This window comes from Lutra lutra, chromosome 3 (genome assembly GCF_902655055.1).
Source record: "Lutra lutra chromosome 3, mLutLut1.2, whole genome shotgun sequence".
In the NCBI taxonomy this organism is placed as follows: Eukaryota; Metazoa; Chordata; class Mammalia; order Carnivora; family Mustelidae; genus Lutra; species Lutra lutra.
The window spans coordinates 62,823,083-62,849,951 of record NC_062280.1 but is presented as its reverse complement, the minus strand read 5'-3'; the positions used below and the strand labels follow the sequence as shown (position 1 = coordinate 62,849,951).

Genomic DNA, 26,869 nt, shown 5'->3' with positions numbered 1-26,869 from the left:
ATTTCAGTTGGTAGGTTCAGCAAGGCCAATAACTGAACAGCTCATCTTCATGTTCTTTATCTAAATTGATGGGCCATTTTACATATTAACTTTCTGACACTGAAGCACCTAAATCATGGACCATTAATTTAGGTAGACTGATCAAATATAAAACATGGCATAGTACTTTTTTTTTACTTTTTTCTCTTCCAACTGTTAGAAATGTGATGACCATAATATCACATTTCATTTGAGACAGTCTTGATATACACATGTTGTTCTGGAGAAATTATTAACAAACCACATCTTAATTTAGATGATACACTATGGTCACCCTGTCTAAATAACCAGGCTCCCCAGATTTCTAGGACTGTTGATGTAGGAAATAGCAAGTGTAAGTCTGGGTATTTCTCTGGCATTATCCTGTATCTGGCCATTTCTGGGCCATCAGAGATACTCTATCCAGCTGAGACACAAAAGGAGAAAAACATCCTAGCTCACAATGCTGGGTTGATAGAGATACTACCCAATTGGCCTCTAGCTGGCTTGCTTCATGTCTTACATATTTCACCTTTTGACATCAATTATTCCAAAAAGGGAGACTGTCAGTATTCTCTTACCATAATCTTATCATAAACTCATTTTTCATGATATTCCAACCAATTCACTATTCTTTATACAAAGCCTAATAGGAACTTTCTTGTTTCATTGTCACTCTCCCATACAAATCAACCAACACAAGATGTAACTGGGCATAATTATACAATCACATAATTGCACACTTATCTGCTAATACCACCAAGACATGCTCTTGCTGAAAGTGTATTATAATCCCAACTGATCCTAGATAACAATACAAGATTTAATCATTCCAAATTTTAAATAATAATTCAAGCAATTCAATGTGCTTCTTGAGGATTACTGCTTCCTAAGATCATTTTATTCCAGTAAAATTTACATTTTAGCAAGCACAAACATAAAGTTAACTACAATTATGATATTCTTACCCTCAAAAATCTTCTAGCACATTCTGATAAATAAAATATATTTAAATACCCTTGATTCTTAAGCCAGTTCTCCAGAATTTTCACAAATAACAAAAGCCCCTTTATATGAAAGAAAAGTTTTTCCATTATTAGTGTGGTTAGTAATTATATTTTCTTCCAAATAAAGGTCCTGACTTAGAAGTTTAATGGAATATTACCAGGAAAAACCTACACCTTTGATTTGCAAAGTCCACCTTGCCCTCTGCTTCAACCTACCTCCAATTTCTCTAAACCCAAATGTAGTAAGGAAGAGATGACACTACTGTATGTATATTACAGGGAGACAAGTGAGTAACTTTTGAGATTCAGTATGATTTCATTTTATGTTCTTAATGCTGGTCATCTTTTCCAATATAGGCACTACTATGTTGCTAATGGTATTCATCACTATAATCAAAATGTACATAAAATTTGAATGCTTCTTAAAATCAATATAATATGAAATTACATTTTTATAATTAAAGATCTTATTTGCCTTCACTGGCATTATGACTTTTCTTTTTTGAGTCTGAAAGCAAGATCACTCAACAATATAAGCAAACCATATTTGTCATAAACCTTAATGTTATTATAAACAAAAGTAAAGAAGATCATATTAAACTTGTATTCTACAGGTAACAGACATGGGAAGTAACTGTTGGAAAAATCCAAATCCACATTATTTTAAAATGTAAAACCTGTATTAAATTTCTTGACTTTTTTCCACGTGGGTTTCACTTTGATATAAACTTGTTTATAACTATCATCAGTATTTAAAGAACACTGAATTAGATGCACTAAAAATTTATAAAGCAAAAAGTGATAAAATCAAGGAAAGTAGCGTTTTTTTTCTCTAATGACAGCATCTGAAAGTGGTTTGGAGTTGATATTAAAGTATTTGCAACATTTGTTAGAGAAGTTCTTCAATAGAAATTTTAGAAGACCTTGTTGTTTACCTTCTAGGATATTAGTTTTGAGCAGAAATTTGAACGATATTATTCCAAGACCTGTTTTGTATTTTGTAAGACCTACTATAAAATTATAACACTATAAAATAAATAATTGTCAATGGAACTTAACAAATCCAATATAGAATCTGTGAAAGTAATCTGAGCTGAGAAGTAATAACCTAGGTTTGCTATATGATAGCATTGCCTATGACCCTCCTGTGGGGTGCACAACAGTTACTAATGGAATTAAACTTGACTTAGGGTTTCTATTTCAAATCATCAGCTATCCCATCTATACTCCCAAAAGTGTCTGCACTGCTAGTCAAAAAAAGACAAAGAAAAATAAACATCAAGTTTCTAAATGGATAAGGATTAAAAGTTCCACAGTTGTTAGTAGTAACTCCAATTTCTTAATAACAACGGAATAAAAATGAACACAAATAAAAGCTAAATTCTGTCTTAATATTTCAATGCCTGGAAATTGAAGATAGATAAAGATATAATTATTTATTAAGCTTAGAAGCTGAGTGAGGTAGTTATGAGGATATCCAGAGGTGACCTCCACAAAAGAAGGCTGGAGGAAGAGGACTGTGGATTGGGAGGGGGACTGCCTTTACAATGTTGCCCAAGCTCAGTGCTGAGGGAAGAGAAGTCATCTGTGTCCATACTGCCACCTAAACACATACTTCTGCTCTTCTCACTGACCCGCCAGGCTCACCACACAGTGGGATAAAGTTAGGTCTAGAAAAAGAAGGTGGATTTCAGTCCCACCAATTCTAAAGTGAATTACATTAATCTGAACTGAGAAAGCAGCAATTTCAAAGGCTCCTTTCTGTGTGAAGGATGGGATTTTTCATCATACCTGTGCCTTTTTCCAAGCTTCACATTGCTATCCCCTGGCAAGGGAGTGCCTAGAGGAGATCTAGAAAAGACAAGATTCTGAACTGTCAATAGAGAGGGAGAAAGAACTTATGGTAGGAAGCCTCATAAAGGAGGTTAGTTTGCCTAAGGGAAGGGACTTTGTAATTAAACTGACTCTCTTTTCTTTTTCTTCACACATGTCCTTGTAAAATACTAATGAAACAGGGAGGAAAAGGCACAAGCTTGAGTAATTAATTCAGATGCTAGCAAACCAGCCCGAAATAATCAAATTAGAGAAAAGAAGATGTAAAGATGGAATCAGAGGCCAGAGTGTTTGGCCAAGAGCTGAGGAAAGTGGGCCACTTCTGCAAGCCGGCAAAGGCACAAAGAAGTACAGCATAGAGAATATAGTCAATAATATTGTAATAACATTGAATAGTGACAGATGGTGACTATACTTATCCTAATGAGCAATGAGTAATGTACAGAATTTTTAATCAATACATTATATACATGAAATGAATATAACATTGTATGTTAATTACACCTAAAAAATAAATTAGATACATATAATAGATAATGTATTGGTCTAATTCTATGAAAGTTTAAAATAGAATATGTTTTTAAACAGGTCATTCCGTAAGAAATGGGTAACTGAAGTATGTTCAATAAGCCTAATGTGAAACAGTGTTATTAGTTTCCAATTCATGGATTAATGAAACTAAAAAATGCTCTATTGGAAAGTGTTTTGCTACTGAGAATTAATTATTTCTTCCAGAGAGTCCACAAACTGCAAAAAACCTTTTCTGAAGAACCAACTGATTTAAATAGAAGAGATATTTTATCTTACAGGCAAGATTTTAATTTCCAAGTACAGAGCACCAAAAGCAAGTTACATCAGCTTTCTTTTATATCACCTCCTACCCCTTCTTCGTATCTCGAAGAAAATACATTCTTGAACCTTCCCTCTCTCGTCTGCTGTAGGACCTCATTTTATTTTTTGTTTCTTCAGTTTCTCTCTACTGACTTCATATCCTTATTTTATGAAGGGGCTGAGTTTTTCCTAATCCCGACTAAAATCAATTTTCACTCAACAGTACCTTCCCCCTCAAGATAAAAAATATTATATATCTTTCCTTCACTGGTAAGTATCTTAAAATTTAAAATTACTCTTCAGGTGTCCAATTTCCCATTTTGTCCTCAGTCCAAGCTCCTGTCTCTGCAAACCTACTAAACCTCTCCTCTTAAAACCTATCCATGACCAAATAATAATAATAAAGTCTATCAGCTCTGACCCCATTCTCTTATTAATCAAACACTTTATGGGTTTGCTATTGTTTCTGATCCCTATTTTGGTAGTCCATTTACTTGCTTTGCTTCCTAGGAAACTTATTCCTCCAATCTCTTCCATTACTTTCCCACAATTAATATTCTTTCTAGACTCTTTTCACTCTACCTAATCTTAGAGTAATACTGAAGTCATCTTTACCTCACTTTTATTCCCTGCTGATGTTCATTTATGTGTGATCTAACTCTTGCGACAGCTTCATGCACAACCATATATTTAGCTTTTCTTTCTAATCTGATATCTGGACATAAAATTTTCACTGTTAAAAAAAATTGTTTTTACCTTCTTACAGAACATCTTTATGTGAGAGTGTGTGTTAGTGTGTCAAATACGTTACATCAAAGGCCAAATTCATTATCTTAACTTGGGCTGCTCTAGGAAAAAAAAAAAAAGCCACAACATTTTCAGGCTTCACTCAGATTGGATTATTTACCATTCTCTATAATTTCCCTCTATGATGTCCCCTAGAGGTCTCCATTGCCTTATATTTGCCTGCCTCACCCTTTGTTCCTGGAATGAGCAACTTTCTACATTTATTTGTTTATAACCAACTCACCCATAAAGACCTAATTTAACTATCATATCCTCTTAAAATTTTTTTCTCTAGGTTTTGAGCTCCTCATGGACTGAAACGGTGACTGTCGGCTTTATATGAATCTCAGGATGTAACACAGTGAGCCTGACACAGATGGGTGTTCATCCTATACCTGTTCCATTCACCTTCTCACCTTTCTTCATTCTTATTTTGATGTTTATAAGATTTTGAGGTATACTACTATCTGTACATGCACATTTCCATGAAGAAAACTCTATGCCTTTGTTTATGTCTCAATCCCTACCATGGACAGCTCTTGGTAGATGCATGGTACTCCATAAATATTGTTTGTGTAAGTGACACATTTTATTTAATTCCTTTCCTTTCTCAAGATATTGCAGAAGTAGGGCACAGTCTGTGCCTAGTAAGTGAAAACAAAAAACAAAACAAAACAAAAAACAGAACAGGAAGGGCAGAGCATGGGATGATGGTTTTGTAAGGGTCAATAGACTAATCTATACTTACAGTCTACTCTTATTAAGTAAGAAGAATAGAGATGTGAGCTAAATGTGACCATCCATATCCCTTATGAGTAGAGAATAGAGTAATATACCTCATCAAATGGGAAAGGAGAATACCAAGAAACAGAGAGTCTCCATAGTTATTTTAGTTTCCCTGGATGCTTTGTCAAGAGCCTTGAGAAAATTGAGCACTATATACAATATGCCATGAAGTAACACAATGTGTACCTCGAAAGAAACTCTATTTCATATAATTCTCTCTCTCTCTCTCTCTCACACACACACACACACACACACACACACACACACACACACAGTCAATATCAGCACACCTGGTATATGCCATTTGGAAATGTCCACACTAGGGGTAAATTGTGTTACTGCTATGAAAGACATTGAAAACTGTCAAACAGTGTTCTAGCCTTGCTTCCGATTCAACTCAGCATGGGCTGTGGGAAACCAAATCTCTCAGCCACAGTTTTTTTTTTTTTAATGATGAAATAAATAAATGCTAAAAATCTGTGATTCTAAAAATTGTCATATATATAGAACTATGTGGAACTTCAAACTCCTTACAGGCCTCACATGTCAGAAGAATGGATTTTTTTCTTTGGTAGTTCAAACCATTCTGTAAAATCATGACCTATAGCTTTCACAACCTCTGACACAGCACAACTACCTCTTTATAGCAAAATGATGAGTAAGATAGAAACATACTGATGCACCCCCATACCTGCCACCTCTACCACCACCATCACGCAGACACATACACACACTGCTCTTCTCAAAGAGACAGAAGAGATATTTAAAAACAATCTTACAAAAATATTTTTTAAATATTTTAAAATTTTACTTTAAGTTGATACAAGTGACAGTTATGATTCTTAAATGCAGGGTTTCTAAACTGCTTTTTTCCTATTGAGTTGATAACAATAAAAAAGAGGATTTAGGGGGTAATGATAAGAAGCAGCAGAGAAAAGCAAGGCTGTTGCATGCAATTTCCAGCTCCTGAGTCATTCCACCTTTTAGCACAGCTAATGTTACATCACCAAAAATAATTTAAAATGTGAGTATCTTATACAATATCGACTAGTTTAAACAACCACAGTCCTATCATCATAAATACACCAAAATCTAAGAAAAATCCATTTTCTCAGCATTAATCTGTTTTTAGTTTGCTCATTACATCCATACTGGGAGAGGGAGAGGGTTTGTACTATCATTCCAAGTCTATTAAACACATTACATAAATCTTTCATGGGAGAAATGGCTTACATATTTTTTTCTAAAATTGAAAAAGAAAAACCAAAATGTAAATAATGCATGCCATCATTGCTAGCAGGAATTGCTCAGAAGGCCTTTGGGCTCAGAATGTTGGTATGCTTCTGAGGCATCTATCACAAGGCTCAGCCCTGGGCTTTGGCAAAGCCACTGCCATGTTAATCTGCTTCATTACATCTCTACAATTTGTTCACCACATTAAGGAGTGGTATTTCCCTTGTGAGTGGAAGACCCATCCTTCACTTTGAAAGCTTTACCTTCAAAAGGTACACAAATGTAGTCACAGATGGGCACTAAAGGCCAGAAAGCCAAATAAATATTAAAATACAGCATGTCAGAGTTGAATCTCATTTCAGTGCAGGAGGATTTAAAGATCTAGGGCAGCCAGAATTAGAGGTATTCAATCTTTTAGATCTAAATCCAAGCTTACAAAGCACACACCTTATTTTAATTATCATTAACACAAATAACAATTCAGGGATAAATCAAAGATAGAATCATGTTGCCTTACCTGAAATAAAGGGAATTGTAAATCATAGCACAGAATCCGTATATGTGGTGAATATAATAGTCTCCACAGCAGTTCTTCAGAATTTTGACTAAAGCAGACGGTAAAATTTCACATGTGCTCCATCCTCACTGAAGAAGAAAAAGCAAAAAAGGGCGACTACGGCATCCTCTCTGCTTCTGCTTTAGCCTTCTGTTCTGACGCTCACTCGATGGTACCCACTGTCTGTTAGAAAGCAGCATGCTAAATTGAAAAATAAATAAATAAATAAATGTAAGCCTGCATCTTACGTGACAGCTCCATCTCCTGGCCAAAGCTGGAACCATTTTCATTCAAGATCCTTTAACAACACTGTATTTAGTAAGTTTGATTAAATGGTGTATAGTACATAATTCCACTGTATTTGAAATCAACTACCTTAATTACTTGTAAATTAAACATTTAAGAAGCATGGGAGCATAAATTTTTAAAATTTGTAATCCTATTTTTAGGGTTTATTTAAAATTATTTGTTATATTTAAACTAAATGGAAGCTTTTCATAGCATTACAAAGTTAATGTTTACCTTAAGACTTACTTAACTTTATTTACTACCTTTGAGAGCAACATGTATCTCCTATAAAATAATTTTAGATGCCAAGTTTATCTTTACTGGTACCTTTTCGTGGAGAACGTGTTTAAATTTTTGTTATTAGAGAAATTCTTTGTTATGTTGTTATTTTTGCTATTTGGAGGTAATTTTGGAGAATTATTAAAGTTAATGTGGGACAATGAAATTACTAAAAGGCAAATGAAAATCTTTAGTCAAACTGTTTTTAAAATAGTTCAAAATATACAGATATCAAATTACATGCTATATGAAATTTGATAACTGCAGTAAATGTGTATTACACCTTCTTAGCAGGATAAGAGAAAAGTCATTATGAGAATGCATTTGGCAAATAATGCCAGTTACACTGAGCATGTTATGTGTTCAATATGGATCTGTTTAATTAATTTTTCTGTTAGCAATTGTGAAGATCTGGTTCATTCTTAAATTTCTAAATAAAAAGATAGACAGCTTTCTTTCCACTTTTTCACAATACCATTCAAATCTGGGGACAGGTATATGAACTAAAATTCTCCCTGCCAAGGAGTTTGATCCTAAAGTCTTAATTATTCGTAGCTTTGGCATTAATACTATCCGTGGTGCTGAAAACCAATTCCAAAACTCACAGGATTCCAGGTCTTAAACTGGTCTGAAATGTTCTCTTTGTAATCTTTGATAAAAATTTTATTTTTAAAAGTCTTATATCATCTAGAATAAGCATATCATCCAGAATAGTATCTGAGGTTCAAATATCTAAGTCCTATTTTATCCACAGAACACAGAGTATACATGTTGACCGGAAGCCATAATGCTGATGAACCAATTTAATAAAAACCGGAGTATCAGTCACATGTTTTTGATCCTTTATGTAACATTTCACTTTATCCTTGCTGAGGTCATATTATGTAGCTTGTTCCCGCATTTCCACCGAATACCACCGAATAGATGGAATAGATGAGGATACCCAAGCCCACTTTTTAGGTTTTCTCCAGAGTTAACTAATAAGCAAGTCAGAAGAACAAATCTGGTTCTCTAAATTTTCTCCTATTTCTACAATATCATTAAGATATACTTGTATTGTTTTTAAAATGCTTTTTAAAATTTATTAACATTTCACAAAAAAAAATAAAGTGACTTAGTAGGTCACATTATTTAAATATGTGTACTCAACTATTTCATCTCATAAGTTTTCTGCAAAAACATAGGATACTGTTATAAATTCTCAGGGCACATAAATCATGATCATTTTCCTCAAATTTTCCAGCAAAGCACTCCTAATGGCCAAGAAGCTAGAAGTCATCAAATTAGAGCGAAAGATGCTACAAGCATGAAATACCATTGAAGCTTCACTTCATCTTTAAAATCATAGGAATTTTATAATAATTTATATAACATTTAAATATTTTTCTCATTGTTTTGAAGGTAAAATTTTACCCTTTAGGAAGATGTGTCTAACTTATCCTGAGACTTTGTGTACTTCCAGGTACACCACTGCATACTCTTAGGGAGACAACATCCCAGTTTGAGGACCATGAAATGATGTGATGTAAAATCAACTTATCTCAGCAAATAGATAATTACCTAAAATACTTTATGTGTATTCCTTTCCAGCACATAACTTCAGTTTTGATGAATCAAAAAACGTAGAATTCAATATTCATAGGTTATACCTTTCAAAAATTTATAGAATATATTTGCATTCTTTATTTTTAGTATGCTCTTGTCAGTATTACTGTGGTAAATTGTAAATGGTGTCACAATCCTTTTCTTATTGGCTATTCATGTTGTTTTCAATGTGACTACTATTAGGAGTTGGAGATTATCTTTCCATCTTTTATCTGGGCTGACCTCATGATTTAGCAAAAGAATATATAGTGGAAATGATATCATTCCAGTTTTAAGTCTTTAATCTCAAACTTTCTTAAACATCTTTTTAAATAGATTTTATTTATTTATTTATTTGAGAGAGAGAGAGAGAGAGCAGGGGAAGGAGCAGAGGGAAAGGGACAAGCGGACTACACTAAGTACGGAGCCTGACATGGGGCTTGATCCCACAACCCTGAGATCATGAGCTGAGCTAAAATCAGGAGTCAGATGCTTAACTGACTGAGGCATCCAGGCACCCCAAGACCTCAAATTTTCTTGTATGCTTCTCCTTATTTTCTTGGAATCCTCTCTGACCACCATATGAAAAAGTCTGGGCTGCCTTGGAAGACATGAAACCACTTGGAGTAGAGACAGCTTTCCTTGCCATAAACTTCCAAGAATTGCTAGCCCCAAGCTGACCTGGCAGTCAATACAGGTGAACGAACAAATCCAGATAAGATCAGGTAAATCTAACCAGGATCAGCAGAACCAAAAAACCATGAACTAACTAAATGTTCATTTGGGGATGCTTTGTAATGTGCCAGACTCAATTTCTTCATGCTCAATTCAGTGTTACACATTTTTCAATCATAATATTTGGAAGCATTTGAAAAGTTTGTTTACTTTCTTTTTTTAAAGATTTTATTTATTTATTTGACAGAGAGAGAGAGACAGCAAGAGAGGGAATACAAGTAAGGAGAGTGGGAGAGGGAAAAGCAGGCTTCCTGCTGAATAGGGAGCCCGATGTGGGGCTCAATCCCAGAACCCTGGGATCATGACCTGAGCTGACGGCAGATGCTTAATGACTGAGCCACCCGGGAGCCCTTACTTCCTCTTTCTTGAAACACTTTCCTCACTTGCCTTTGCTTGACGCCATTCTGCAGTCTACTTCTTCTATTCATGGGTGCTTCTTCTCAGTGCCTTATGCTGGGTTTTCCCTCCATTATCCCTCCTTTGAACATTGACACCAGAAAATAGGCTTTGACAACTTCCAAATTATTGCTCTAGCCCAGTCCTCTCTCCTCAACTCTAGATTTATAATCAAATGCCATTTAACATATTCACTCTCTACGAACTTAACATGTCTAAGATGAGCTTCTGCATCTCTTAAAATACTCACCATCTTGGGTAATAGCAATTCCATCTTTTAATGATGTTAATCCTAAACTTTAATGTCACCTTTGACTCTTCCTTTCATACTCCACATCTAATCAATTTATGAATACTTAGCTTCTCTTTTGAAATGTATTCAGAATCAAACTCACTACTTTACTATTTTACCTTGGCATAAACTAGCATCACTTGTATTTTGTATCTTTGCAATATCTTAACTAGTTTCTTTCTCTAATTCTTCCCTTGCATTTGCTACAAGCTATTCTTAGGAAACTAAAGTCATCCTATTAAACTGTATATCATATAAGGTACTTCTCTTTTCAAAACCTTCCAGTGGCTCTTCAACTCCCACAGAATAAAGCCAAAGCCTGACCAAATGCTCATCATGTGCTGAACAATCTGGGCCTCTTTACCTCTCTAATTTATTCTCTAGTTACTCTTGACCTCACTCACTCTACTCCAATCATTCTAGTGTGTTTGCTAGTTACTCTAACATGGCAGCAATGTTCCTTCTTCAAGAAGTTCCATCTTTTGATATGTTTGCCTAGAATGTTCTTCTATGGGTTTTTCATGGCTCACTTTCTCTGCCATTCTAGTCATGGATAAGAATGACCTCCTCAGTAAAGCTAACCCTGATCCCTACCACTACACCCTAACTCCTCTGCTTTTATTTTTTCCTGTATTACTTAGCTGACATGCTATACATTTTGTGTGTCTTTGCTAAGAAAAATGTAAGTTCCATTAAGGCAGAGATGTTTGTTTTGTTCATTGCTATAAACCTGGTTCATAAAACAGTACCTGGAACATCAAAGCAGTCCAAATAATGAGTGAATTAGACACAGAATATGCATATCATTTTTTAGTATTATGTCATGGAAATGTTATTTACTTTTTTTTTTATTTTTAATATTTTTTATTTTTTCAGCATAACAGTATTCATTATTTTTGCACCACACCCAGTGCTCCATGCAATCCGTGCCCTCTACAATACCCACCACCTGGTGCCCCCAACCTCCCACCCCCCAACCCCTTCAAAATTCTCAGATCGATTTTCAGAGTCCATAGTCTCTCATGGTTCACCTCCCCTTCCAATTTCCCTCAACTCCCTTCTCCTCTCCATCTCCCCTTGTCCTCCATGCTATTTGTTATGCTCCACAAATAAGTGAAACCATATGATAATTGACTCTCTCTGCTTGACTTATTTCACTCAGCATAATCTCTTCCAGTCCCGTCCATGTTGCTACAAAACTTGGGGATTCATCCTTTCTTTTTTCTTTTTTTTTTTTTACAGCTTTATAAACATATATTTTTATCCCCAGGGGTACAGGTCTGCGAATCACCAGGTTTACACACTTCACAACACTCACCATAGCACATACCCTCCCCAATATCCATAACCCCATCCCCGCTCTCCCAACCCCCTCCCCCCATCAACCCTCAGTTTGTTTTGTGAGATTAAGAGTCACTTATGGTTTGTCTCCATCCCAATCCCATCTTGTTTCATTTACTCTTCTCCTACCCCCTCAACCCCCCATGTTGCATCTCCTCTCCCTCATATCAGGGAGATCATATGATAGTTGTCTTTCTCCGATTGACTTATTTCGCTAAGCATGATACCCTCTAGTTCCATCCACGTCGTCGCAAATGGCAAGATTTCATTTCTTTTGATGGCTGCATAGTATTCCATTGTGTATATATACCACATCTTCTTTATCCATTCGTCTGTAGATGGACATCTAGGTTCTTTCCATAGTTTGGCTGTTGTAGACATTGCTGCTATAAACATTCGGGTGCACGTGCCCCTTCGGATCACTACGTTTGTATCTTTAGGGTAAATACCCAGCAGTGCAATTGCTGGGTCATAGGGTAGTTCTATTTTCAACTTTTTGAGGAACCTCCATGCTGTTTTCCAGAGTGGTTGCACCAGCTTGCATTCCCACCAACAGTGTAGGAGGGTTCCCCTTTCTCCGCATCCTCGCCAGCATCTGTCATTTCCTGACTTGTTAATTTTAGCCATTCTGACTGGTGTGAGGTGATATTTCATGGTGGTTTTGATTTGTATTTCCCTGATGCCGAGTGATATGGAGCACTTTTTCATGTGTCTGTTGGCCATCTGGATGTCTTCTTTGCAGAACTGTCTGTTCATGTCCTCTGCCCATTTCTTGATTGGATTATTTGTTCTTTGGGTGTTGAGTTTGCTAAGTTCTTTATAGATTTTGGACACTAGCCCTTTATCTGATATGTCGTTTGCAAATATCTTCTCCCATTCTGTCAGTTGTCTTTTGGTTTTGTTAACTGTTTCCTTTGCTGTGCAAAAGCTTTTGATCTTGATAAAATCTCAAAATTCATTTTTGCCCTTGCTTCCCTTGCCTTTGGTGAAGTTCCTAGGAAGATGTTGCTGCGGCTGAGGTCGAAGAGGTTGCTGCCTGTGTTCTCCTCGAGGATTTTGATAGATTCCTTTCTCACATTGAGATCCTTCATCCATTTTGAGTCTATTTTCGTGTGTGGTGTAAGGAAATGATCCAATTTCATTTTTCTGCATGTGGCTGTCCAATTTTCCCAACACCATTTATTGAAGAGGCTGTCTTTTTTCCATTGGACATTCTTTCCTGCTTTGTCGAAGATGAGTTGACCATAGAGTTGAGGGTCCATTTCTGGGCTCTCTATTCTGTTCCATTGATCTATGTGTCTGTTTTTGTGCCAGTACCATGCTGTCTTGATGATGACAGCTTTGTAATAGAGCTTGAAGTCCGGAATTGTGATGCCACCAACTTTGGCTTTCTTTTTCAATATTCCTTTGGCTATTCGCGGTCTTTTCTGGTTCCATATAAATTTTAGGATTATTTGTTCCATTTCTTTGAAAAAAATGGATGGTACTTTGATAGGAATTGCATTAAATGTGTAGATTGCTTTAGGTAGCATAGACATTTTCACAATGTTTATTCTTCCAACCCAGGAGCATGGAACATTTTTCCATTTCTTTGTGTCTTCCTCAATTTCTTTCATGAGTACTTTATAGTTTTCTGAGTATAGATTCTTAGTCTCTTTGGTTAGGTTTATTCCTAGGTATCTTATAGTTTTGGGAGCAATTGTAAATGGGATGGACTCCTTAATTTCTCTTTCTTCTGTCTTGTTGTTGGTGTAGAGAAATGCAACTGATTTCTGTGCATTGATTTTATATCCTGACACTTTACTGAATTCCTGTACAAGTTCTAGCAGTTTTGGAGTGGAGTCTTTTGGGTTTTCCACATAGAGTATCATACCATCTGCAAAGAGTGATAGTTTGACTTCTTCTTTGCCGATTTGGATGCCTTTAATTTCCTTTTGTTGTCTGATTGCTGAGGCTAGGACTTCTAGTACTATGTTGAATAGCAGTGGTGATAACGGACATCCCTGCCGTGTTCCTGACCTTAGCGGAAAAGCTTTCAGTTTTTCTCCATTGAGAATGATATTTGCGGTGGGTTTTTCATAGATGGCTTTGATAATATTGAGGTATGTGCCGTCTATCCCTACACGTTGAAGAGTTTTGATCAGGAAGGGATGCTGTACTTTGTCAAATGCTTTTTCAGCATCTATGGAGAGTATCATATGGTTCTTGTTCTTTCTTTTATTAATGTGTTGTATCACATTGATTGATTTGCGGATGTTGAACCAACCTTGCAGCCCTGGAATAAATCCCACTTGGTCGTGGTGAATAATCCTTTTAATGTACTGTTGAATCCTATTGGCTAGTATTTTGGCGAGAATTTTTGCATCTGTGTTCATCAAGGATATTGGTCTGTAGTTCTCTTTTTTGATGGGATCCTTGTCTGGTTTTGGGATCAAGGTGATGCTGGCCTCATAAAACGAGTTTGGAAGTTTTCCTTGTATTTCTATTTTTTGGAACAGTTTCAGGAGAATAGGAATTAGTTCTTCTTTAAATGTTTGGTAGAATTCCCCCGGGAAGCCATCTGGCCCTGGGCTTTTGTTTGTTTGGAGATTTTTGATGACTGTTTCAATCTCCTTACTGGTTATGGGTCTGTTCAGGCTTTCTATTTCTTGCTGGTTCAGTTGTGGTAGTTTATATGTCTCTAGGAATGCATCCATTTCTTCCAGATTGTCAAATTTGTTGGTGTAGAGTTGCTCATAGTATGTTCTTATAATTGTCTGTATTTCTTTGGTGTTCGTTGTGATCTCTCCTCTTTCATTCATGATTTTATTTATTTGGGTCCTTTCTCTTTTCTTTTTGATAAGTCTGGCCAGGGGTTTATCAATCTTATTAATTCTTTCAAAGAACCAGCTCCTAGTTTCGTTGATTTGTTCTATTGTTTTTTTGGTTTCTATTTCATTGATTTCTGCTCTTATCTTTATGATTTCTCTTCTCCTGCTGGGTTTAGGGTTTCTTTCTTGTTCTTTCTCCAGCTCCTTTAGGTGTAGGGTTAGGTTGTCTACCTGAGACCTTTCTTGTTTCTTGAGAAAGGCTTGTACCGCTATATATTTTCCTCTCAGGACTGCCTTTGTTGTGTCCCACAGATTCTGAACCGTTGTGTTTTCATTATCGTTTGTTTCCATAAATTTTTTCAATTCTTCTTTAATTTCCTGGTTGACCCATTCATTCTTTAGAAGGATGCTGTTTAGTCTCCATGTATTTGGGTTCTTTCCAAATTTCCTCTTGTTATTGAGTTCTAGCTTTAGAGCATTGTGGTCTGAAAATATGCAGGGAATGATCCCAATCTTTTGATACTGGTTGAGACTTGATTTAGGACCAAGAATGTGATCTATTCTGGAGAATGTTCCATGTGCACTAGAGAAGAATGTGTATTCTGTTGCTTTGGGATGAAAAGTTCTGAATATATCTGTGATGTCCATCTGGTCCAGTGTGTCATTTAAGGCCTTGATTTCCTTGTTGATCTTTTGCTTGGATGATCTGTCCATTTCAGTGAGGGGAGTGTTAAAATCCCCTACTATTATTATATTCTTGTCGATGTGTTTCTTTGATTTTGTTATTAATTGGTTTATATAGTTGGCTGCTCCCACGTTAGGGGCATAGATATTTAAAATTGTTAGATCTTCTTGTTGGACAGTTCCTTTGAGTATGATATAGTGTCCTTCCTCATCTCTTATTATAGTCTTTGGCTTAAAATCTAATTGATCTGATATAAGGATTGTCACTCCTGCTTTCTTCTGATGTCCATTAGCATGGTAAATTCTTTTCCACCCCCTCACTTTAAACCTGAAGGTGTCTTCGGGTTTAAGATGAGTTTCTTGTAGGCAACATATAGATGGGTTTTGTTTTTTTATCCATTCTGATACCCTGTGTCTTTTGATTGGGGCATTTAGCCCATTAACATTCAGGGTAAGTATTGAGAGATAGGAATTTAGTGCCATTGTATTGCCTGTAAGGTGACTGTTATTGTATATTGTCTCTGTTTCTTTCTGATCTACTACTTTTAGGGTCTCTCTTTGCTTAGAGGACCCCTTTCAATATTTCCTGTAGAGCTGGTTTGGTATTTGCAAATTCTTTCAGTTTTTGTTTGTCCTGGAAGCTTTTAATCTCTCCTTCTATTTTCAATGATAGCCTAGCTGGATATAGTATTCTTGGCTGCATGTTTTTCTCATTTAGTACTCTGAATATATCATGCCAGCTCTTTCTGGCCTGCCAGGTCTCTGTGGATAAGTCTGCTGCCAATCTAATATTTTTACCATTGTACGTTACAGACTTCTTTTCCCGGGCTGCTTTCAGGATCTTTTCTTTGTCACTAAGACTTGTAAATTTTACTATTAGGTGACGGGGTGTGGACCTATTCTTATTGATTTTGAGGGGGGTTCTCTGAACCTCTTGAATTTTGATGCTTGTTCCCTTTGCCATATTGGGGAAATTCTCTCCAATAATTCTCTCCAATATACCTTCTGCTCCCCTCTCCGTTTCCTCTTCTTCTGGAATCCCAATTATTCTAATGTTGTTTCGTCTTATGGTGTCACTTATCTCTCGAATTCTCCCCTCATGGTCCAGTAGCTGTTTGTCCCTCTTTTGCTCAGCTTCTTTATTCTCTGTCATTTGGTCTTCTATATCGCTAATTCTTTCTTCTGCCTCATTTATCCTAGCAGTGAGAGCCTCCATTTTTGATTGCACCTCATTAATAGCTTTTTTGATTTCAACTTGGTTAGATTTTAGTTCTTTTATTTCTCCAGAAAGGGCTTTTATATCTCCCGAGAGGGTTGCTTTAATATCTTCCATGCCTTTTTCAAGCCCGGCTAGAACCTTGAGAATCATCATTCTGAACTCTATATCTGACATATTACCAATGTCTGTATTGATTAGGTCCCTAGCCTTTGGTACTGCCTCTTGTTCTTTTTTTTGTTGTGCATTTTTCCGCCTTGTCATTTTGTCCAGATAAGAGTTTATGAAGGAGCAAGTAAAATACTAAAAGGGTGGCAACAACCCCAGGAAAATATGCTTTAGCCAAATCAGAAGAGATCCCAAATCGTGACGGGGGAGAAAGGGGATGAAAAGGGGTTCAAAAAGAAAAAAAAAAAAAAGAAACTATTTAAAAAAAGAAAGCGGATTAAAAAAAATATAAAAAGAGGAAAAATACATATATATATTAGATAAACTATTTAAAAAACGTTAAAAAAGAAAACGGTAAAAGCTAAAAAAATTTAGCAGAAGAAGAGAAAAAGAGAAAAAAAATTGAAAAAGAAAAAAAAATTAGATTAACTGCAAGGCTAAAAAATCATGGGGAGAAAGCCATGAGTTCCATGCTTTGCTTTCTTCTCCTCTGGAATTCTGCCGCTCTCCTTGGTATTGAAACTGTACTCCTTGGTAGGTGAACTTGGTCCTGGCTGGGTTTCCCGTTGATCTTCTGGGGGAGGGGCCTGTTGTAGTGATTCTCAAGCGTCTTTGCCCCAGGCGGAGTTGCACTGCCCTTACCCGGGGCCGGGCTGAGTAATCCGCTCGGGTTTGCTAGGTTTGCTTTCGGGAGCTTTTGTTCCCTGAGCGCTTTCCGTAGAGTCTGGAGGACGGGAATGAAGATGGCGTCCTCCCGGTCTCCGGCCTGGAGGAGCCAAGAGCCCGGGGCCCCACTCCTCAGTGCGCCCTCAGAGAATAGTGCCCAATGACTCCCGTCATCTGGCCTCCGGCTGCGCTCCGAGCTGACCAAGCCTGCGACCGGTTCAAGGCAACCCCGAGCTGAGAGTCACTCCTCGGCTCTGTCTCTGTAGCCGGCTTCCCCGTTCTAATACCGGTAAGCTCTGCGACACTCAGACACCCTGATCCTTCTGTGACCCTGCGGGACCTGAGGCCACGCTGACCCCGCGCGGGCTTCACCCCAGTTAAGCCTCTGGAGCGATGTCCCTCAGCGGAACAGACTTTTAAAAGTCCTGATTTTGCTCCATTGCTCCACCGCTCGCCGGGAGCCGGCCCCTCCCCCCGCAGTCTATCTTCCCGTCGCTTTGGATTCATTTTTCCGCCAGTCCTACCTTTCAGATAGTGGTTGATTTTCTGTTTCTAGAATTGCTGTTCTTCTTCTCTTCAATCTCCCGTTGGATTTGTAGGTGTTTGCAATCTTTAGATAAGCTATTTAGCTGATCTCCTGCTACCCGAAGTAGTCTCAGCCTGCTACTTCTCTGCCATCTTGACTCCTCCCCCTGTTATTTACTTTTATGTGTGGATTCCATGTCTTCATTATAGAGTGTGAAATCAAGTGGTAAATAGTATGCCTTTGATTAAACTACCATCCAAGATCTAAACAGAAAGCTGACCTTAAAGTGGGTATTCAATAAATATGTTGGGTTAATTAGATAAATATTGAGAGCAGACCACTATACTCTACAATTGTTTTCAATGGAGTTCTTTTTTTTTTTCCCAATGGAGTTCTAAAATAATTTTGATAAAATATCATTGAACAACACTTATTTCATGTTAGCATTTTTGTCACTTTGAAAAAGACTTTGAACAAACTTTAAGGAGATTATTACAACTTTACTTTTATTAAAATGTTTATTGTAATCTGGAATATATATATGAGAGAATTTATATATTCATATATATGTATTCTGAAATTGATTTGACATTCTTTTAGCTAGCAACAATAAACCAATAAAACATAATTTTTTTAATGATATCTCTTTCTGGCACTATTTTAATAATAAAAACTATAGTTTTATTTTGGCAGCTTGATTTTCAAAATTACTTTAACTTTTAGGGATAAAAGCAAGTGTTGTCATTAATTTTATGTGTAAACTCAACTGGCTAAGGGAGCCCAGAGTAAACATTACCTATGGATCTGTGAGAGTGTTTCTGGATGAGATGAGCATTTGAACTAATGGACTCAGTAAAACAGATTGCCCTCTCCAGTGTGAGTGGGCATTATCCAATCTGTTGAGGGCCTAAATAGAACAAAAGGTAAAAGAAGAAAGAATTCATCCCTTTTTCTTTTGCTTCTCTGCTTGAGCTGAAACTTCTCATCTTCCCTCAGGATGTGATTTACACTGTTGGCTCCATTGATTCTTAGGTTTTTGGACTCAGACTGAATTACTCCACTGGCTTTCCTGGGTCTCCAGCTTTGTGTGTGTATGTATTATATAAAATATATTTATATATTTATACACACATATTTTGTATAAAATATATATCATATGCAATTTATATGCATTTAATATATTTTATGTTTACTTTATATATAACTACATGTATTATATATTATTCTATATTTTATGCATTATATATGATCATAATAATTATTAAATAATATATTTTTTACACATTTATATGTATGTTTGATCAAAACTTTACTTTGTCACTTTTTACCACATCTCACTCAATTTTTTAACACATGTACAATTCAAGAAATGGAGAAAGACAGTCTAGTTTGGGCCTAATATTTGTTTATGTTTTTCTTGCATCAATTCTTCCCATATAAAATGTCTATGTTGAAGAAATATAACCAAGGAAACCCCTGAAAAAAACAATTTAATTTATGCAGTTTTAGTCACCTTGAAATATGCCAATATCTTTTAAATTGTTGATTGCCAACTTCAAGACAGTTTTAAAAAGTTGAGCTCTATATCTTATGTTTTTCCTGTAGCATTACAATTAGGGCATCACTGCCCTTAAGTAGAAAAGTCAAAATTTTTTAGACCATGTTCAAAGACTTCTAATACTGATGAAAAAAAAAGGGTAGCTTATCATACTAATTCCAATTAGTATGAATTGAAATTTACTAGTATGTTTTCAAATGATGGATGAAGAACTAAAAGGGTGGTATAAATTAGGCATATAGCTTCCATAAACAAAATATCATGAACAGAATATGTGCTATAATCTTTTGAAAGAGGAGGTGTTACAAATAATTTTAGCAATAGCTAATGTTTGTTGAGTATTTATGTGCCAACCAGTGTGCTAGGCACTTTGCAAAGATAAACTCATTAAATTCCCACAAAGGTCTGTGAACTAGTTTTTTTTTTTCTTCCCTCATAAAGATGAAGAAAATAAAGGTAAAAGTCCTATAGCTTACTAGCTGTGTCTTGTGTCCTGTGTCTGGAACTCCAACTCAGACCTCTAATCTCAATGGTCAGGTTCTATTTGAGTACTACTATAGACTCAGGAGATAAAAACAGTGAAGAATATATTTTAATAAGCTTTGGAATTTATGTGCTTTTTGTTCTCAGCTCCAGGTCCTCGCCTATTATATGAGCCAAAAGGGCAGGATGGAAATAAGGATGATCTTCAGGTTTGCTTCTCTTAACTGTGGCATTTAAGAATGCATGATGGGTTTGCAACTGATGTAAAGACTAATACAGGAAGACAAAAAGAGAAGGCAAAACAGAAGGAGCCAAAGTGATAAAAGTAAATAAACTGTCAAGAGATTGATGATTGGGAGAAGAGGGCAGAGTGGTGAAGAACAGAAGCTTAGGGACCCCTGGAATTCTGCCAGAGACTCTTCTCTTTCCAGAACATACTTCTTTGAAAGAAAATGCTGCTTTCCATGATCCACTGAATGAGAAGTTCTCATACATGGTAAAAGTCTCCTGTGATCCTGTGATTGACACCAGAAATACATGAATGCTGGCTGGTGGCTCCCTGCTGAGGACAACAAAAGTACAATCAGGTTATCCTGACATCACTAATCAGGAGGGGATCTTTTGTCCTGAGCTATCAACCAATATGATGTACCACTTAAACACACTGACAGGCTCTAATCTTATGACAAAGTATGGTCACTTGGTGTCTGCAGAAATCCCCCTGATAGGCAGAAGAGACTGATTATAAACTCCAAATCCTTTTTTTATGGTTCTTATGGCAGCCATTTCATAGAGCCTCATTTTTCCAAGCTTACCATTATTATTATTACTAATAATGGTAATTCTCAGCTAAAAAATTTAGATTAAGAACTGCATTTGGTAAATTCCTAATTTTATTTCCTGACAAATTCATCTCTGTGGGGTAAATAACAGAAGGTATAAAAACTACAACCATGGGGGGGGCAGGGGAGCAAGGAGCAAGATGGTGGAGGAGCAAGAGACCTAAATATCATCAGGTCCTGGGAGTTCAGCTAGGTAGTTATCACACGATTCTGAACACCTACAAACTCAACAGGAGAGAGAAGAGAAGAAGAGTAGCAATTCTAGGAACAGAAATATGAAAAATACTTTCTGGAATGTAGGATGTGAGAAGTGAATCAGAGGCAACATACAGGAAGAGAGACTGCGGGGGGTGGGGCCAGCTCCTGGCAAGCAGTAGAGCAGCGGAGCACAAAACCAGAACTTTCAGACGTCTGCTCCACTGAGGGATGTTGCTCCAGAGGCTAAATGGGGGTGGAGCCCTTGTTGGGACAGTGTGGTCTCAGGACCCATGGGGTCTCAGAAAGACCAGGGGTGTCTGAGTGTGGCAGAGCCCCCAGGTATCGGATCGGGGAAGCTGGCTGCAGAGACAGAGACGAGGAGTGGGCTCTCAGCTCGGGGTGACCTTAAACTGTGATCCGAGGCACAGTTGGACCACTGCTTTTCAAGCAGGGACCCCACAAGTGGCAGATCTTGAGAGACCCCCGCCTACCTCTTCCGGGAGGAGTGGCACAGGAACGTGCTGCAGGAATCTGCTGGGATTGGAGACTCCAAATGGGGCATGCACCAGAGATAGAAATGCTGGGTCACAGGCTGGGTAAGCTTGGAGTGAGGCTACAGACCAGGGAGATGGGAGAGATTAACAGCTTTTCTCTGAGGGCACACTGAGGAGTGGGGCCCTGAGCTCTCAGCGCCTACAGGCTGCCATCTTCATTCCCATCCTCCAAAGCTCTTTGGAAAGCCTTCAGGGAACAAAAGCTCCCAAAGCAAACCCGAGCAGATTACTTAGCCTGGCCCCTGGAAAGGGTGGTGCAATTCCACCTCGGGCAAAGACATTTGAGAATCACTGCAACAGGCCCCTCCCACAGAAGATTTGCAAGAACGTCCAGCTAAGACCAACTTCACTGATTAATGAGAACTGCGGAACTCCAGAGGTAGGGGAAAGCAACACATAGAATTCATGGCTTTTTTCCCCATGATTCTTTAGTCTTTCAAAGTTAAATTAAAAAAATGTTTTTCTTATTCTATTTTTAAATTTTTCCTCTTTATTATTTTAATGTTTTTTAACTATTTTATCTTATCAATACCTTTTTAAAATCTTTTTAAATTTTCATTGTTATAGTCACATTTTATTCCTTCATTGTATTTAGCCTTATTTTTTGTATACATATAGGTTTGTTGGGTTTTTTTTTTTTTTGCTTTAAAATTTTGGGATATGATTTCTTCTAGATCAAAATATACCCTAAATCTAGCACATGGCTTTGTTCTAGTCTCCAGCCTGATTACATTCTTTCCTCTTTTTTTTCTTTTTCAACCAACTTCTTATCAATTCCTTTTTTTAGAATTGTTTTTAATTTTCATCTTTACAATCATATTCCATTTTTTCATCGTGTTTACCTTTATTTTTGTGTGTGTGTGTATATATATATATGTATATATACACACATATAAATTTTTCTTTCATTAAAATTTTGGGAGGTAGTTTCTTCTATCAAACCAAAATACACCCAAAATCAAGTGTGTGGCTCTGTTCTATGCACTGGTTTTATATATATATATATATAGATAGATATAGATATAGATATAGATATAATTTTTTCTTTTATCCCCCCTTTCTTCTCCTCCTGGTTTCGGGTCTCTTCTGATTTGATTAGTGTATTTTTTCTGGGGTCATTGCTACCCTTTTAGTATTTTGTTCTCTCATTCATCTATTCTTTTTTTTTTAAAGATTTTATTTATTTATTCGACAGAGAGAGATCACAAGTTGGCAGAGAGGCAGGCAGAGAGAGAGAGAGGAGGAAGCAGGCTCCCCACCAAGGAGAGAGCCCGACACGGGGCTCGATCCCAGGACCCGGGGATCATGACCTGAGCCGAAGGCAGAGGCCTTAACCCTCTGAGCCACCCAGGTGCCCCTCATTCATCTATTCTTATCTGGATAAAATTACAAGACAGAAAAACTCACCACCAAAAAAAAGAACAAGAGACAGTACCAATGGCTAGGGATCTAATCAATACAGACATTAGTAAGATATCAGAACTAGAGCTCAGAATGACGATTATCAAGTTCCTCTAGTTATAAAAGTAGGAACCTATCTACCTCACCTGCCACTGAAAGGATAAAAGAGTGGTCACTGGAGGAGACCACTACTCCAATCCCCCAGCTTCACTTCTAGAGTTTTACTGGAATAAAGTAATGATGTAGAACCTAATATAACACTTTCTATCCATAGACTCCAAAAAGGAAACAACAAAAATAAAAATAATGGTAGAGAACTTACCTTGCTGTTCCCAAATTTGTATATGTGCTTGGAAATAAACATAAAAGGCTTTCTTCAATTGAACTTTTTAAAAGAGAAAAACACTTTACCCACACATTAAAATATTATCCACAGACTACAGTCAGTATTTTTAACACTTGTTAGTTAGGAGTCATACAGCCTTATAAGTTTAGAACAGAGTACCAGCACAGAAGGCTTAAAATATAAGAGTGGGAGTTTTGCTGTTGGGACAAATTTAATGGCAGTTGTGGTTACAGCAACAAAACTCAGGTTTTCTGCCATGTGCCAATAATTCTAGGTTTCTCTCCTGGCTCTCTATCTCACTCTGATTGCTCTTTTGTCTTCCTCCTTCTACTATCATTTCTATCTGTTCAGATGCAGTACTTTAATTATAAATATATTATATTTAATTTGTTAATAATGGTAATAGGCCCATAGATGCAAATAATTATTTTTTAATTGAAGTATAGTTGATAACATAATGTCACATTAATTTCAGATGTACAACATAGTGATTTCACAAGTCTCTAAGTTATGCCATGCTCACCACAAGTGGTACCTATCAGCTGTCACTCTACAATGCTATTACATGATTGACTATATTCCTTATGCTGTACCTTTTAAAATTATTTAATGTTTAATATAATTTAAAGTGTACCTGAGATTATCCCTATAATACCAGGAGTCCCACTCACTGTCATTCAGAGTTACTTTCTTTAGAGGGGAAGAAAGTTAAATTTACAGTTGGCAGGTTGGTGATAGCCCTTTACCTTGGGTAGAATGATGAAACTGGACCGCAAGTGTAAGGAGCATATATTTTGAAGAAGAAAAATATTACATGTCTCTGTTCCGGTTATTAGCAATTGTGCTTTCTACATAATTTATACTAAGCACAGAGCTAATTATGATTACCTGCTAGAAAATATTCAATGGCTCACTACTATTGAGGGATGAAGTCCCAGCCCCTTAGGATGGCAAGCAAAATCTTTATGATGTGATTTCTGCCTGCTTTCCCTTTTCAGGTTTATCTCCACCCCTCTACCATGTGCCATTAGCTTTCATATTCTCAATCACAGCATACATTTTCATGTCTCTGTCCACCCCCTTCATATTGTTATCTCCACTGTGAACCTTTTTTTTTTTCTATCATCTGCCTGGAAATCTACTAATCTGGTAAATCTCAGGAACTATACAGACCCTGCCAACCATCTAAAGCAGATTCATCTTGGATATAGTATTATAGCTCCCTCTATCACCCAACTACACAAGGTTGTTATAAGGATCAATCAAATAAAGTTGTGAAATGATTTCTGAAAGAACAAACTGCTACAAGATCATTTTGAAATTATAAGTAGGCAGTGCTGAATAACAATCCCAAGAGAACCTTTGAGCTTCTTTGTTTTTCTCCCTTGGTATTGATGTAAGATGCTGTCACACTGCAATATCATATTTATCTAATTTTTTGTCATTGTGGCCCCTCCTTCTTTTAGCTGTCTCTGGGAACACAAAGAGCAGACTGCTAATCAGAAGAGTCCCAGCTGGAATGAAATTGACAGTGTGGGTGCTGAACAAAGTGTTATTAACACTGTGGGCAGAAGCAAAGGATCAGAGAAATGCTTTTTTCCTAGAAATAGCTCCTGGGCTCTCCTCCACCTCATTTGCACCTCTAGGTGTTAGTCATGTGGATTTAAAAAGATAGGACAAAAAAATTCAAACCTGTCCTGTCTCTTTAAATAAAGGCAATCCCAAATGTCTGAGCATATCCATACCATTGTGTAGATCCAGTTCATGGGGTAAATGTTTAATGGTAGACCCTGTGTTAGGTGTTAAGGACCCAAAGATAAACAAAGCAAAATCTCTGCATCAAGTAGTTTACCTTCTAATAGGTAAGAAGGAAAAGTGAAACCAAGATTAGCACAGAGTGAGATACATTTCATAATGCAGATAAGTATAGCAGATGACAGAGCTAACAAATTTGAAGTTGGAAGCAAAGAGAAAATCAAGACTGGTTTCTCAGGTGAAAAAAATAACAAATGTATATCTACTAGCATACTGATACAATATTCCCCCTAAACTTATTTTGTTTTTTGGCCCAGTCCTTCAGAGCATATGTTCTATGAATTTATCACTTGGTTAAATTCTTCTAAATTTGGGGAAATATTATAATCTACATTTGGAATTACCAGTTAAAATACTTTCCTCCCTTACCTTCTATTCAGTCTGAATTTAAACAAATTTGGTGTTTATTTAAACATAACCTGAAGTTATATTTAAGCTATTACTCTGCATATTTCTTTTCTTACCAAGGAATTTTTAGAGTCAAATACTATAAATTATATGGCATTAAATGTTGCAGATAATTATTTACAAGTTAAATTTCATTTTAAGCTGATTCCACTTTGAAGTAACTTTCTATGCCCTATTACTTTCATTTCTGCATTTCTGAAATTATGAACACATTCTGGTTTTTTAACAGATTAGAGACCCAGTTATAAACACAAAGGATCATATTAAGTCCCACTAACATATTCAATAAGGTCATTCCAGACAAATATTATAAGGTCAAAACCAGAACTAAACCAGTATTGTTTGAGTAAAAGGCCAATGAGTAGAAAGCAATTTTGACTAGGTTTTTAAAGTTCTTATGTATTTCAAGGAATCCTGAAGTGTCCTTCTTCAGAACAGTCAATAAAAACAATTTATCTCCACTGAAACATTGTAATAAATGCAACGGAAATAAACCTGCTGCTTATAAAAAATTTTTAGAAAAAAAGTGATTGTATAGAAAGAATACAAGTGGGAGCTAAACCTCCCTGGAAAAATCTTCAAAAACGTATAAGATAACCCTTATATTGTTGATTCCATTCAGGTAGTTGCCTTGTTGTGCACATAAGCTTATCGGATGACAAATTTCATTATTAATTTCAATATGAAAACCCTGCTTTTGTTTGAGTCTGGTCATCAGTGAAACAAAGAAAACCCCTTCTCTGGCAATTCACTGGCCCAGCTTCAACTAGCAGGAAATATAGTATAAGTCACAGCTTTTAAACAAGAAAGCAATGAGGCTAAAAACAGAATGAGAGCCAACAATCACAGTGTGTCTCCTAGGATGAAGAGCTAATTTAATGCTGCTCTTTCACAAGTAAATAGTTTTCATTCATGCTTTAATTAATCAGATTAATGTAAGCACTATTTGGATGGAATAAATGTTTGTCTTTTCCATTCTTGTGTGTTATGATTTGCTTATTGGTATCTCAGCTCCATTTCAGATAGCTTAGAGGAATAATTCTGCTTATTCAAGCATGCTGGCAGAGCTGGTTCCAAGAAGAAATATCTCTGCATTCAGAGTATGGCTCAAAGGTATCTGCAGGAAAAAAATACCATTTCTATTCAATCAGGCAAGAACATTTTTCCCAAAGTGATGAATCAAAAAAGTAATCTTTTATAAGGCTCAGACTGCATGTTCTAAGAGACTT

At 36.6% G+C, this 26,869-nt stretch overlaps 2 protein-coding genes across 5 annotated transcripts in view; one reads left to right on the top strand and one right to left on the bottom strand.

The window, feature by feature from the left end:
* SCN2A (sodium voltage-gated channel alpha subunit 2) overlaps window positions 1-7,229 on the bottom strand; it is a 132,603-nt gene extending 125,374 nt beyond the window's left edge. For all 4 annotated transcript variants that reach the window (XM_047721983.1, XM_047721985.1, XM_047721981.1 and 1 more), the window contains exon 1: window positions 7,012-7,229. The gene's annotated coding sequence lies outside the window, so the exon portion shown is untranslated. The remainder of the gene's footprint in view (window positions 1-7,011) is intronic.
* LOC125095498 (sodium channel protein type 3 subunit alpha) overlaps window positions 1-26,869 on the top strand; it is a 1,188,574-nt gene that overhangs the window by 1,028,391 nt on the left and 133,314 nt on the right. The window lies entirely within an intron of this gene.